A 14,436-nucleotide genomic window follows, 5' to 3' on the forward strand; every position below is an offset into this window, starting at 1 on the left:
CCACAGCTTCTCTACCCCAGACTGTCTGTGAAGCTGTGAACTTTTGCAGCATGCCAACTGCCGGATATCTCCCAGTACCAAGGAGTAAAAACTGTGCCATTCTGCCAGTATAGCTGGTGTTTGTACCCCCTGAATTTCTGATCCTTAAACCTGGAAGTCCTCAAACTCTAGGTGGAGGGGTCCCAGGGTGTGTTATTGGAAGGAGGGCTACACTGCCATTGAAAAAAGCATGTGTGTGTAATAAAGATCTCTTGACATAAGTGATTACACATACACAAACACTAACATTGGTACGTTTACAATCTCTGTTCCTCAATGAGGGCTAATGAATATGTGGGGAAGTTTTGCACTGCTGCTGACCTTGTTCTGCTGCCGGGAAATGAAATTATGATGGGACACAGTATGCCAAAGGGAAAAGCTGGACTGTGCGCTATCATATTGTCACTTAGGACAGCAGGACAATGGTTTTCATGAGACTGGCACCACTCTTTTTGAGAATTGAATATGGTGGTAATTACTCTAGAGTTGGCCACAATGTACATGCATGGATAGTATGCACTTTGGAGGTAACCATGGGCCTTGTTACCTTTACCTATGCATGTGACAGTGGTAAAATCTTCCTACTCACAAGTACTGAAAGATGGAGATGATTACTCCAGCAGTGCATACTAACCATGTGCTAAGTTGTGTCAACCTACATTACTCCTTTTTTTCACTGCCAGAAGGGGTTTACAACTAGCAGTTTAGGGGAAGAAAACCTTTCTCTGTATCCGTGTGAGTGTGACTCACCCACCCCAGGGCTATGGGACACCCAGTGCCGGGCCGGACTAGTCCGGTGGTAGTCAGTGGTGGCTGGGCCCGGCTCCGTGGCCCTGGTGGGTGTCAGTTGAATATGTGGCTGATATTAAAGTCTTTGTGTTCGTGACGCCACCTGTGGTATGCGGCTATTAAGCCGCCGCTGCTGTGCAAGGCCTCCGGGGTGATGTTATGGCAGCAATGTTGGTACTGCTCCCCACAGGTGGAGCGGAGCCCCGGGGACACTGTTGGTGCTCGTGAAAGTCTATGGTGTTGTGTGGCTAACACGGTGCAAGGCCGACAGGCGGGGAAAGAACCAGGCACAAACAACAGTCTCTTTACCTTTTCCTCTTTTACTCTGGGAACAGTCCAGTCCTGGGAGACCGTTACAGGTGGTGATGGGAATCCGGTCGGCCTGGAAGTACTTGGGGTGATCTTTCTGGCCAGCTGAGTATGAGGCCTACTCCTGTGCTTTGCTTTGTTCTGATAGGACCCTGCTTCTCTAAATCCAGCAAGGGCCCTCTTTGCTGCTGGGACCGATGGTACGTCCCTTCCCTCTGTAGGTGGCTGCGCAGGCCCTCTCTCTGGTGCTTCTCTGCTGGAGCCCACACCGGGCCCTGCTGCTGCAGCTGTACCTTTGGGATGTTTATGGGCCAGGGGCTTGCAGCTCTCCTGCCCTTCGGATTCGGCTACCAGGGGCGGATTTTATACCCTGGTGGCCACAGACTCCGATGTCCGAGTCTCTCTCTGCTGCCTCTCAGCTACTCCTGCTTCTCTGGGCCAAGCTGCTCCAGCTCTAGGCCCCAGATCCACAAGACAGCTCACTCTGCGTCTGTTCACTTCCACTGCTCCCTCCAGACTGAACACTACTTCCTCTCTCAGACCAGGCTTAAGGGGATCCTCCCTGGAATCCCAGGTTCAGAGCTCCCCCTGCTGGCCGGAGGGAGAATTGCGTTGGGTGTTAAACTTGCTGGCCAATGGATCTCCCAATTACCTCCAGGCTCAGCATTAACCCTTTGGAAGGGCAATGCTGTTGTGGCGACCAGGTCCTGGGGCGCCACACTCCCCCTTAGTTAAATTCAGTACTCCCGGACTGTGGAAACAAACATAACATGTTACAACATTTCATCCCATTATGGGAGGCGCAAATACTTTAACGTTACAAACTTAAACATTACTATAAGAGTCCAGTGTGGCTCCCTGCTGGGTGTCCATTACACTGCTCCATGGGGGACCCGCCGCGATCAAACCCCCAACGTAGGCTCTGGGCGTGCGTCAGAGCATTGATGACCCCACTCTATGCACGCCGGACGGGTTTTTCTTCAGGGGTGTTGAGCACACGGGTGCTAACTATGAACAATTTAGGTGTTGGCCACCCATAGTCCAGTGGCCCAATTGTCCATTTTCGCAATCAAAGAAAAAGAAAAACATTTTGTACACAACCTTACAGACATTTTGCATAACTATGTACATTCTAATAAATACTTCTTCTTTTTCCCTTATACAGTTGACTCTCTATACCTTGGAGGGGGTTGTCCCCGAGTGCTGCGTTGGGACCTGCGTAGCTCTGGTGGTTGCCCCTGACTACGTGGTGCGTCTTCTACCTCAGCACTACAGGTGGGCCTAACCCCGGTAGGTAAGCGTGATGGTTGCCTATGTGGTCTACGAGTCGCCAAGGGTATGACAGGTTCACCACTGACAGGGGGTTGATCCTCCTGTTCCACTGCTGGCGTGTCATCTCGTGTTGGAGCGGACGGTTCTTTAGGTGGATCTGGAACCTTTTCTGTTTCTGGCTCGACCAACTGCGGAAACGTCAAAACTGGTACCACTATGGCATTGTTTATTTGGGTCCAAGTTTTGGGGAATTTTCCAAGGATGGTTTGAATCATCTCCCCTTCTTTCTCTTGACTTTGGGGACTTCCTTGTACTTCTTCCATTTCTCTTTGGATTCTGCACCGTTCAGGGCACGCTTTCAGGCGGTCTCGAGAAATTGCTTGATAGGTCTTGCCTTCATCCTTGCTTATGAGGCATACCTTACTATTGTCAAAGTTGGAGGGGATAATGGTGTAGGGCTCGTTTTCCCACTGATCATCCAATTTATGCGTCCTCCGCTTCTTCTTGAGGACTTGTTCTCCAGGTGCTAAGGGAGTTGCTGGGGCTGTTTGATTGTAATGCTGCTCTTGTCTCGTTCTTGCTTGAGACAGGCTCCTCTCTACGCACTCCTGGACCTTACGGTACCGCTGCTGCCGTTCTGTATCCCAATCCTCTATTTCTTGAACCGCCTCAGGCGACACAGTCCCCATCTCAAAGTCTACAGGCAACTTGCCAGGTCTGGCTCGCATCAGGTAAGCGGGGCTGCAGTTGGTCGAATTTACTGGGATATGGTTGTACAGGTCTACCAGATCTGGCAACTTCTCTGGCCATTGGTTCCTTTCTTCCAGCGGTAGGGTCTTCAGCATATCAATAACCACATGGTTCATTTTCTCGCACAGTCCATTGGTTTGGGGGTGGTACGGTGTGGTTCGGATTTTCTTACAGCCGTACATGTTACAGAACTCTTGGAACACTTCGGCCTCGAATGCAGGACCTTGATCAGTCAGTACCCTTTCCGGATAGCCGTGAGGTCGACAAAAGGATGCCTGGAACGCTCTAGCTGCTGTTCTGGCTGTCTGGTCCTTCACAGGCACTACTACCAGGAAACGAGAGTAATGGTCCACAATGGTGAGGGCGTACACATAGCCTGACCGGCTTGGTGTTAACTTCACGTGGTCCAGGGCCACCAACTCCAGGGGCTGCTTCGTGACAATTGGCTGTAGGGGAGACCTTTGGCTGGCATCATCCTTCCGCCTCAGGTTACACGGGCCACAGTCTCGGCACCACTTCTCGATCATCTTTCTCATGTGCACCCAATAGAACCGATCACGGAGTAGGGCCTCCAACTTCTTCCACCCGAAGTGTCCTGCGTTATCATGATACGCTGCTAGGACCATTGGAGCATCCCTCTGCGGAACCACTATCTGCCAGACAAGTTCATTTGTTCGCCAGTTGACATATCTCTTGCAGAGCTTGCCTTGGTAGGTGAACAGTCGTCCCCTCTCCTTCCACAGCTGCTGGGCTTCCTCTGGAGCGTCTGGGCCAAGATGGGTCTCAGCTTGCGCTAGCTTCTCTTTGACCAATCGCACGGCCGGGTCACCGTTCTGTGTCTCTTCCCAATTATGGTGGAGTAATGGGTTGACCGAGACCTCGTGCTGGCTTGAGCGCTTCACTCCCACAGCATGCTCACACTGGGAAACACCTTGGTGATGGAAAGCCGGTAACTCTATCTCTTCGAGTTCATCCAGGTCTTCTCCAGACTCGGGTAAGTGAGGCATTCTGGACAGCGCATCAGCATTGTTATTCTTCTTGCCAGCCCGATACTTGATGGTAAAGTCAAAGTTAGACAGCCGGGCCATCCATCGCTGTTCCATCGCACCTAACTTGGCTGTTGCCAGGTGTGTCAACGGATTGTTGTCCGTGAAGATGGTGAACTTGGCCGATGCCAGATAGTGCTTGAAGCGTTCAGTCACTGCCCAAACAATAGCGAGGAACTCCAGCTTGAAGGAACTGTAGTTTTCTGGATTCCTTTCTGTGGGCCGAAGCTTCCTACTGGCGTACGCTATCACCCTCTCTCTGCCTCCCTGTACCTGGGACAGAACTGCTCCCAGTCCCACGTTGCTGGCGTCTGTATACAGTACAAACGGTTGGCTGTAGTCAGGGTAGGCCAGAATTTCTTCTCCCGTGAGAGCCCCTTTCAGCCGGACAAAGGATGTTTCTAGTTGGCTGCTCCATTCAAATGGAGGGCTCTGCTTCTTAGCCTGCTTTGGCTGGCCCACCAGGAGATCTTGAAGGGGCGCTGCTATCTTGGTGAAACCATCAATGAACCTTCGGTAGTAGCCCACCAGTCCAAGGAACTGCCGCACCTCCTTCACTGTGGTGGGTCTTGGCCAGTCCTTGATTACAGTGACTTTCTCCGGATCAGGTGCCACACCTTCTGCGCTGACCACATGACCCAGGTACTGTACCTTTGGCTTCAAGAGGTGACATTTGGACGGCTTGATCTTCAGGCCATATTCCGACAAGGACTCAAACACTTCTGCTAAGTGCTTCAGGTGGTCCTCATAAGTCTTGGAGTAGACTATGACGTCATCCAGGTACAACAGCACGGTTTCAAAGTTGTGGTGGCCCAAGCAGCACTCCATCAACCTTTGGAATGTCCCTGGGGCGTTGCAGAGCCCGAATGGCATACAATTGAACTCACAGAGGCCCATTGGTGTCGTGAATGCAGTCTTCTCTTTGTCCGCCTCTGCCACGGGAACCTGCCAATACCCACTGGTGAGATCCAAGGTGGAGAAATAGTTAGCTGACTTTAAGGCTGTTAGTGACTCCTCTATTCTGGGCAGTGGATAAGCATCTTTATGTGTAATGCGGTTAATTTGCCTGTAATCTACGCACATTCTCATTGTACCATCTTTTTTCTTTACGAGCACTAGTGGAGCTGCCCAGGGGCTACAACTATCTCTGATAACCCCAGCCTCCTTCATTTCTCGTAACATTTCCTTGGCACACTGATACTGTGCGGGGGGTACAGGGCGGTATCTCTCTTTAATGGGATGATGATCACCCGTGGGGATTTGATGTTTAACCCCTTTCACCTGCCCAAAATCTAGGGGGTGTTTGCTGAAGACCCGCTCATACTCCTGTACCACCCGGTAAACCCCATGCTTCTGGTGCGAGGGGGTGGAGTCGGTGCCTACATGTAATTTTTGGCACCAGTCTTCCAGCTGCCCCTTGGAGCCATTGTCTTCCGCCTGGTCGGACGGGATCAAGGGTTCCACTGCTTTAATGGTATTGTTGCTGACAGTGTACAGTTTTGCTACAGTGGCGTACCGGGGCAATTTGGCCTCCTCCTCCCCACAATTCAAGACACGGACGGGCACTCTCCCCTTGCGGACATCCGCTACCCCTCTGGCTATCAGGACTCCAGGCCTACTGTCTGAATACACCGGTTCTACCAAGGCATGGTAATCCTGACCCTTGAGGCCTATTGCTGCCCGACACCATATCAACATTTCACTTCTTGGGGGTATTGCAATGGGGAGGGGGTCACTTACCCTCACACTGCCAATTTCTCCTCCGGCCAGCTCTACCTGCTGCCTCCTCATCAGGGCTCTGATCTCCCTCTGTAGGGCACGCTGCTGCCCGGAGCTGGCAGTTTCAGACGCCTGTTGCAACAAAATTATCACTTCGGCAATACAATTTTCTATCACATTTGTACCAATGGTTAGCAGTGGGTCAGATTCTTTGCGATCAATATCTACAATTATCATCCCCTGACATGGCAATTCTACCCGCCCCACTTTAATGGTTACTTCTTTGTACCCAATTTGAGGTAAGGGCTGACCATTACTGGCCACAATTGTTAAATCATCATCTGGGCCATGGTCAATGTCTGAATCAGCCCAATATCTTTTGTACAGTTTGTGGGGGATGGTTGTTACCTGGGACCCCGTATCCAGGAGGGCATTCAAAGGGATCCCATCCAGCACAATGGGAAGGACCGGTCGTCCTCCCACATACTTGCTACGGCTGGGGTTTGAGCCGGGCTTCCTTACACCTGGGGGTTGGCTCCTGGCCCCAGGCTCGGCCCATTTAAAGGACAGCGTCGTGCAATGTGGCCCGCCTGGCTGCAGCGGCGGCAGATCGGTTGCCCTGTTGAATCATACCGGTCTGTGTCTCTGCCTCGGGTCGGCAGAATCCTCCTCTGTCGCATCCATGGGACGTCATCTGGGCTGGAGGCCAGCTCGATTCTTGCAGGTTATGGGGTCACTTGTAGGGACTGCACGGTCTTGGCAAGGGCAGCTACAGTCTTGGTCAGCTCCTGGACCTGCTGTCTGAGCTCTGCAGTGGGATCTTTATCCAGGGACTGCGCTTCAGCCCCTGCAGTGGCTCGTGTTGCAGGCACCACCCCGGGGTACGTGATAGCAAGAGGCCGGAGGGGTACTGGGTCATTCGGTGTAGATTCTCTCAGTACCCTGATGGCCTGGTCCTTAAACTTTGCAAAGTCCAGAGCAGGGTTCTGCAGGACCATGATACGCAGCTGTGTCCTGTGGGCATCTGACAGGAGCCCCTCTATGAACTGCTCAGTTAGGAGTTTGTCTTCTTCACGTACACTCTCTGGGTCCACCTGTTTAACTGCTTTCAGGGCCTCTTGCAGGTTTAAGGCATAGTCCCTTAGGCTGTCTGTGGCCCGCTGCTTGCACCCAAAGAATCTCATCTTTATCTCTGCTGCGGTGCGGGTGTCAAAAGTACTCTTTAGCTTGGCCAGTATCTGGGCTGCTGTCCCTTTATCTGTATCAGGCCAGGACTTCACTTCACGCTGGGCCGCGCCGGCTAGCTGTCCCATTACTATGCCCACCTTCTGGCTCTCAGTCAGCGGATACACCCGGAATAAGCTGTGCAGGCTTTCTCTGAAGTCACTCAAGGTATGGGACTCCCCGGAGTACTGCGGCAGCCATTCTGCTCCCGGTATGTACGGCATGGTGATCGGCATTACCGGCGCTACAGCGGGGGCTGGGGCGACGGCGACTGGGACTGCTTCGGCCGGTGCTGCGGCGCCTTGGGCGATGGCAGCCACCTGCTCTCCCTCTGAGTCGGACATCTTCCTCCCCCTTAGTGAACCTTACCAGGCTCCGTTCACTTTTCAAATTTTCTTCTGGGTCGCGCGGGGTTAACAGCGCTCTGCTCTGATGGCGCGCTCCCTTCGCGCTCTTTGTCAGGCACGCCCCCCTTCTTCCTGCGCTCGGCGCGGCTAATGGCGGCGGCAATTTACAACCAGTACACAGTCTTTTAAGCACAATTCCTGCAGGCGCACAGTACCCGGTGGGACCGGGCACGAAATCCTGTTCGTGACGCCAAAAGTTGACTCGCCCACCCCAGGGCTATGGGACACCCAGTGCCGGGCCGGACTAGTCCGGTGGTAGTCAGTGGTGGCTGGGCCCGGCTCCGTGGCCCTGGTGGGTGTCAGTTGAATATGTGGCTGATATTAAAGTCTTTGTGTTCGTGACGCCACCTGTGGTATGCGGCTATTAAGCCGCCGCTGCTGTGCAAGGCCTCCGGGGTGATGTTATGGCAGCAATGTTGGTACTGCTCCCCACAGGTGGAGCGGAGCCCCGGGGACACTGTTGGTGCTCGTGAAAGTCTATGGTGTTGTGTGGCTAACACGGTGCAAGGCCGACAGGCGGGGAAAGAACCAGGCACAAACAACAGTCTCTTTACCTTTTCCTCTTTTACTCTGGGAACAGTCCAGTCCTGGGAGACCGTTACAGGTGGTGATGGGAATCCGGTCGGCCTGGAAGTACTTGGGGTGATCTTTCTGGCCAGCTGAGTATGAGGCCTACTCCTGTGCTTTGCTTTGTTCTGATAGGACCCTGCTTCTCTAAATCCAGCAAGGGCCCTCTTTGCTGCTGGGACCGATGGTACGTCCCTTCCCTCTGTAGGTGGCTGCGCAGGCCCTCTCTCTGGTGCTTCTCTGCTGGAGCCCACACCGGGCCCTGCTGCTGCAGCTGTACCTTTGGGATGTTTATGGGCCAGGGGCTTGCAGCTCTCCTGCCCTTCGGATTCGGCTACCAGGGGCGGATTTTATACCCTGGTGGCCACAGACTCCGATGTCCGAGTCTCTCTCTGCTGCCTCTCAGCTAGTCCTGCTTCTCTGGGCCAAGCTGCTCCAGCTCTAGGCCCCAGATCCACAAGACAGCTCACTCTGCGTCTGTTCACTTCCACTGCTCCCTCCAGACTGAACACTACTTCCTCTCTCAGACCAGGCTTAAGGGGATCCTCCCTGGAATCCCAGGTTCAGAGCTCCCCCTGCTGGCCGGAGGGAGAATTGCGTTGGGTGTTAAACTTGCTGGCCAATGGATCTCCCAATTACCTCCAGGCTCAGCATTAACCCTTTGGAAGGGCAATGCTGTTGTGGCGACCAGGTCCTGGGGCGCCACAAGTGGATTTCTTTTCCCTTTCTTGTGCCTTTTTATAGTTCCTGCACAACTCCTAGTATTTAAGTGTTCCTTATAAAGGGAAATGTTTTTAAGATCTCTCCCCTGCCTCCTCTGCAGCCAGTGACACTTCTGGAGTGGGTCAAAGTGACGGCTCCACCGACCTGATCAGGAATGGAATCTTTCTGGTCTTGGGACATGCATTATTTAGATTGTGGGATTGAATAGTTAATGTTTGTCTAATGCTAACCAATCATTCCAGTGAGCTGATTTTCTTCTTACAAGCACTGCACATAGTATATTTAATCAGTGATGTCCATTGTCTTTTGCCTGGTTGAAAGCACTATCACTGAAAGCCTAAGTATTCAACTTTTGATGCTTTCTGCTCACAAAACTTTAAGATTTTAAAAATACTAAGATTTTACATATTCAGGAAAGATTGTGAACACTGGCAGCTAAAGGGGTTCACTTACATAGCGTTGTAATACACAAGCAAAGATCTGACATTTCTCAGTGTATTGCCAGCAGGTACTGTTTTCGGAATGTGCACATTAAAAAAACACCGTAGAACTGTTAACCCCATATAACCCTTTTCTACTTTGTAAATTGCAGTTAAAATATTGAATTAGCTACTGGGTAAGTGATATAGGTAACCTCTTTGTAAGCTGCTTGGCTTAGTTGTAAAATAATTCTAAACATTGTATTGTTTATCGCATTTTTTTATTTGATGTTTTTATGCTTTCAGGAGAGAAAATATGATATTATTATGCAGAAACTTGTTTTGTTAGTTTAGAGACTGAAAAAAGCTTTGGGGTTATGTGCAAGATCCAAGGTGAATCGCAGAGGGTGCCATGCTAGTCTCATGACCAGCAGGTAGTGCAGGTGGTACAAAAGCCAATATTGTATTTTTGATTTCTCATACCACTGCCAGCTCAGTGCTCTGTAGGCATGGAGCTGTCATACAGAAATGTGTTTTTATACATGCATATATATAGATATATAAATAGATATATAAATTATGTTCATATATGGCAGGGCATTCTGCAGTGTACGCTTTTTATGTGCTGACGTTTTTTTTTTCTGTAAAATAGGTTTTTCTATTTTGTTTTGACGTTGCGTACACCACAGAAATCCTGAACTTTTTATTTTATTTTTTTTTGTTCTGTTGGGGAGACTGTAAAGGAATACAGTTTTGGGAGGTTTTTTTCTGTAATTTTTATATAAGTCGTTAACATCATTGCCAAGGATAATTGGACATGTGCTGTTACAGAGTATACAGCAGATGTCTCTTGGCAGTGAAATGCTTAGCCATATGAAAGGTAGTCTTACAAACCTTGTGCTGTGGTGGACATGGACGAGAAGAGGAATGTGTCGTGCATATGGAGATTGCACACGGAGAGTGCTTTGCAGCTGCTGCGTATGGGGTGCAGAATTTCCACCAGAATCCTTCAACATTCCAAAAACCTCTGACTGGATTCCCATTGTCATAACATGTAAAGGGCAGAGCAAGGATTTTCTTCACATTGAAAGGGGTTTTGAATGGCTGCTAATCCTACAGCATGAGTCCTACTATGTAAAAGATACGTAACATTTTTAGATTTTAAAAGACAACACAATCTACCATCTCTAATAGCTGCTTTCCTTCTTTTTTTTTTTAAGCAAAAAGTATAGTGATGTGCACCATAAAGCTGAAGTTCAGGTGACCAATAAAATGCAAAGTCTGGTCCTTATACAGTATGATGAAATGGAAGTCTTATATCTACCTTCACATTTTTATTCTTTAGGCTATGTTCACACAAGACCTCTTTTCTTTTGAGGTCACAAAGATGCACCAAAATGCTGTATTTCCTTCCCCCAGCAAAGCCTATGAGATTTCTATTTTGCTGTCCGCAGAGTGCATCTTTCTTCATCTGCATCTTGGCTGCGTTTTTGAAGATGCAGCATGTCAATTCTTTTTGAGCCTTTGCAGTCAATAGATTTGACTTAAACGCATTGGGGAAAATGCGGTAAAAACGCATGCATTTTTTCCACAGGTGCTTTTTTTGGGGCCAGATACACTGCGTCTTTGTAGTTAAAAAAGATGTACTGTGTGAACATAACCTAATTCTCTTACTATGAAAAATGACCCAACTTTGCAGTGTCTTAATTTCCTTCCCCGCCGCCCACAACTCCTATGCAGACTGTGTTTCTACTTTAATGGACAACAAACAAACATTAGATAGTATCATATTCCCTCTATGTGATTCAACTTGTGGCTAACCTTCTAAATGGGCATATGCAGGCCCAAAGTATGAGAGACACTACACAAAATTTATTTTATCACAGATTCCTAGTCTGCATAGTAGATGTAAATACTAGAGGGTTTTTTATTTTTAGACTAAGGTTGCGTTCACACACAATCACTTAATTTAGCTCCAACATTGCTTGAGCAATGGGAGCACTGGAATAAATGCAGCAGCACAGGGCGGCCGTGGTCCTCTGCTGCAGCACAGGGCGGCCGTGGTCCTCTGCTGCAGCACAGGGCGGCCGTGGTCCTCTGCTGCAGCACAGGGCGGCCGTGGTCCTCTGCTGCAGCACAGGGCGGCCGTGGTCCTCTGCTGCCGCACTGCTGGTGCGTGGTAATGCAACCTTATTGCAAAGTCGCATTGTTTTTCCATTTTACCTTTATTGGGACAATGAAAGAGATTGTTGCCCAGTTGATAATAGACTTTTTAATGGCATTTGTTGAAAAGTCTCCTGTCACTTCACACTATCCCAAGAGAATACATGTACTGCTTTCTATAATGGATGCCAAGACCTGCGCTAGTTGGTTTGATAGAGAACATCACAACAATAGTCATATGTACTAAATGGCAGAGAATGTGTCTGATGTGTCCATGTTGGAGAAATTTGCAGCTAATAGCATTTTTATGTGTTGTCTTCTAATATCAAATCCACGAGGTCTTTTTTTCTTATTTTCCTCATCAGAAAGTACCTGATAACGGTATGACAATACTTGTAATGTACCATTATGAGATTAAAATCTGATGCAATTGTATTTATTATATATGATGGTCTCATAAAATTAAAAATGCAGCTCACACAACCCTAGGAAAGGTAAAATACACAATGTGGACACATATACTCTATTCCCCTATATTCTCCATTGTTCTTAATATTTACATGTCCTACAAGTCTTTCACAAATCTTGTAAACATTTATCTGTCGCCCGGAAAGAGCATGCCTTATTAAACTTGGGTTTCCTTACTTGTTTTACCTTATCTTTTTTTCGTACACTAATTGGTTAAACAAGCACTGTTATTTTGTATAAAACAACTGACTGACTCTGAGTTTTGTGTGCATGATATTAAAGAACTGGTGATCTATTTTTTATTATTTTTCATCTGTATCAGATACCAGCAGAATCTTGATGTTGGCGGTCGCTGGATTCTGCAGTGTATTTGCATTACACAATCTAACTCCACCTTCCTCCTATAAAATCCAGCCTGTGCATGTAACGAGTGGATCCATGGAGGAGAATTTAGAATTGTTTAATACTGCCATCTTCAGGACCTAAAGAGGTTGTACGGTACATGAAGCAAAGTATGTAGACATTCTGTGAGTGTGCGATGTGCACACTGTGATAGTCTCGCTGTGCCAGATGGCAGTCACGTAACTACATGTATGCAATTTGCATGCTTGTGGTCAGATGTGAACTAATTTCTCTTGTAGTTCTTTAATAGAAAAGAATTAAGAAGAACCAGATGAGTCTAGTTAGCACGTGACCTCAACTGTACAAATCGCATGGGTCATACTTTGGCATCACACAATGTCACATTTTGGCAGTTTGCAGTCACATAGGGTTATTTAGAGATTTTGCTTCATAGACCAGACAAGCCGATTGGAGAAGACTGTTGGCAATGATGTTCATAGAACACACACACAATTCATTGTGAGGCTATGTGCCCACGTGTGTGCGCTCTGCACCGCAGCATAAAGTCGCAGCTGAAAAGCTCCGTTCTGAAACTTTGGTGACTGCAGAATTCGTGTGCTCTGGATGCTGCCTCTCCCTATAGACAGAATGGAGACAGCATGCCGAGCGCACAAAATAAGTGACATGTTGCTTGGCAGCATGCAAATCGCTACGTTCTAAAACGCAACCTGGGCATGGATTATGCACAATCTTCATAGATTGTGCAGGGGACGCAGGACGCATGCAGTTACGCTGCAGTGCAATTCGCAGCGTAATTGCATGCAAATACGCAACATAGGCACAGAGCCTGATAATTACATTGTAAATGTAAAAGAATATGACAAGATTTCTAAGCCAAATCCTCAAGTGTGTTATGAGTTGATGTATGATGAATTTGAGGCTGATGAATGTAGTGAAAATGTATTTTCTGTAAGTGAAGAATGGTGCAAATGAGGTAACAAACTTTAAGGTGCGCCAGACAGCAGGATTTACCTCCTAGCATGTATTTTGGTAGTACTTTAGTAGCCTCCTAATACTGCTTTTAATTATACTTATGTTACACCTAAACACAACATGTGTATGTACCCCTTAGTGTATAAAGTCGTAGCAGAACGTCCATGCTGGGGCCGGATAGCTGAATGGGCTCAGAGCGGAGTTGACTCCACACGGGGTAGAGAGGAGGATTTTGCTTAGCCGGCATCAGTCTCTAAGGTGTGGCTAAGCTCTGATCACTACTGATTACTAGGCTGAGCTTCCTAGTAGTCTGTGATTTATATTCTATATTGCTATAATGTGGCATTGCAGCAGATGACTGCAGGATAAAGGCTTAAATTTAAATGGACTTAAAAAAAATACCACTTTTAAAAATTAAATTAAAAAACCTAAGCAATATAAAAAAGTTAAGCACGCTTTACACGCTGCAATGTATCTTACGATGTGTCAACAGGGTCACGTCGTAAGTGACGCACATCCGGCATCGTAAGGTACATTGCAGTGTGTAACCGCTACGTGCGATTGCGATTGAATGGTGAAACGTTCATCGCACGCACGTCGTTCATTCCTCATGAATTGAACGTCAGATTGTTCATCATACCCGGGGTAGCACACATCGCAGTGTGTGACACCCCGGGAACGATGAACAGATCTTACCTGCGGCTCCCGGCCGGTAATGCAGAAGGAAGGAGGTGGGCGGGATGTTTACGTCCCGCTCAGCTCCTCCCCTCCGCTTCTATTGGCCGGCTGCCGCGTGACGTCGCTGTGACGCCGAACGTCCCTCCGACTCCAGGAAGTGGACGTTCGCCGCCCACATCGAGGTCGTATGGACGGGTAAGTACGTGTGACGGTGGGTTACTCGTATGTGCGGCACATTCAACAAATTGAACGTGCCGCACATACGATGGGGCGGTTATGATCGCATATGATATCGTATGCGAAATCGTAACGTGTAAAGCAGGCTTAAATAACCAGTATTTCCCACATTTAAAAAAAAAAATTAACACTTAGTATCAAAAGTCCAAGGTATCACAATATAAAATTAATTCACTTATAACCATAAAGAGAAAAAAATAAAGCCCCTGAATTGCAGTTTTTCAGTCACCACTACTGATGGGTGAACCCAAACTGTAAAGTTCAGGGTCCTTACCGGACACCTAGTGTCCG

The sequence above is a fragment of the Anomaloglossus baeobatrachus genome, chromosome 2 (genome assembly GCF_048569485.1).
Source record: "Anomaloglossus baeobatrachus isolate aAnoBae1 chromosome 2, aAnoBae1.hap1, whole genome shotgun sequence".
NCBI classification, from domain to species: Eukaryota; Metazoa; Chordata; class Amphibia; order Anura; family Aromobatidae; genus Anomaloglossus; species Anomaloglossus baeobatrachus.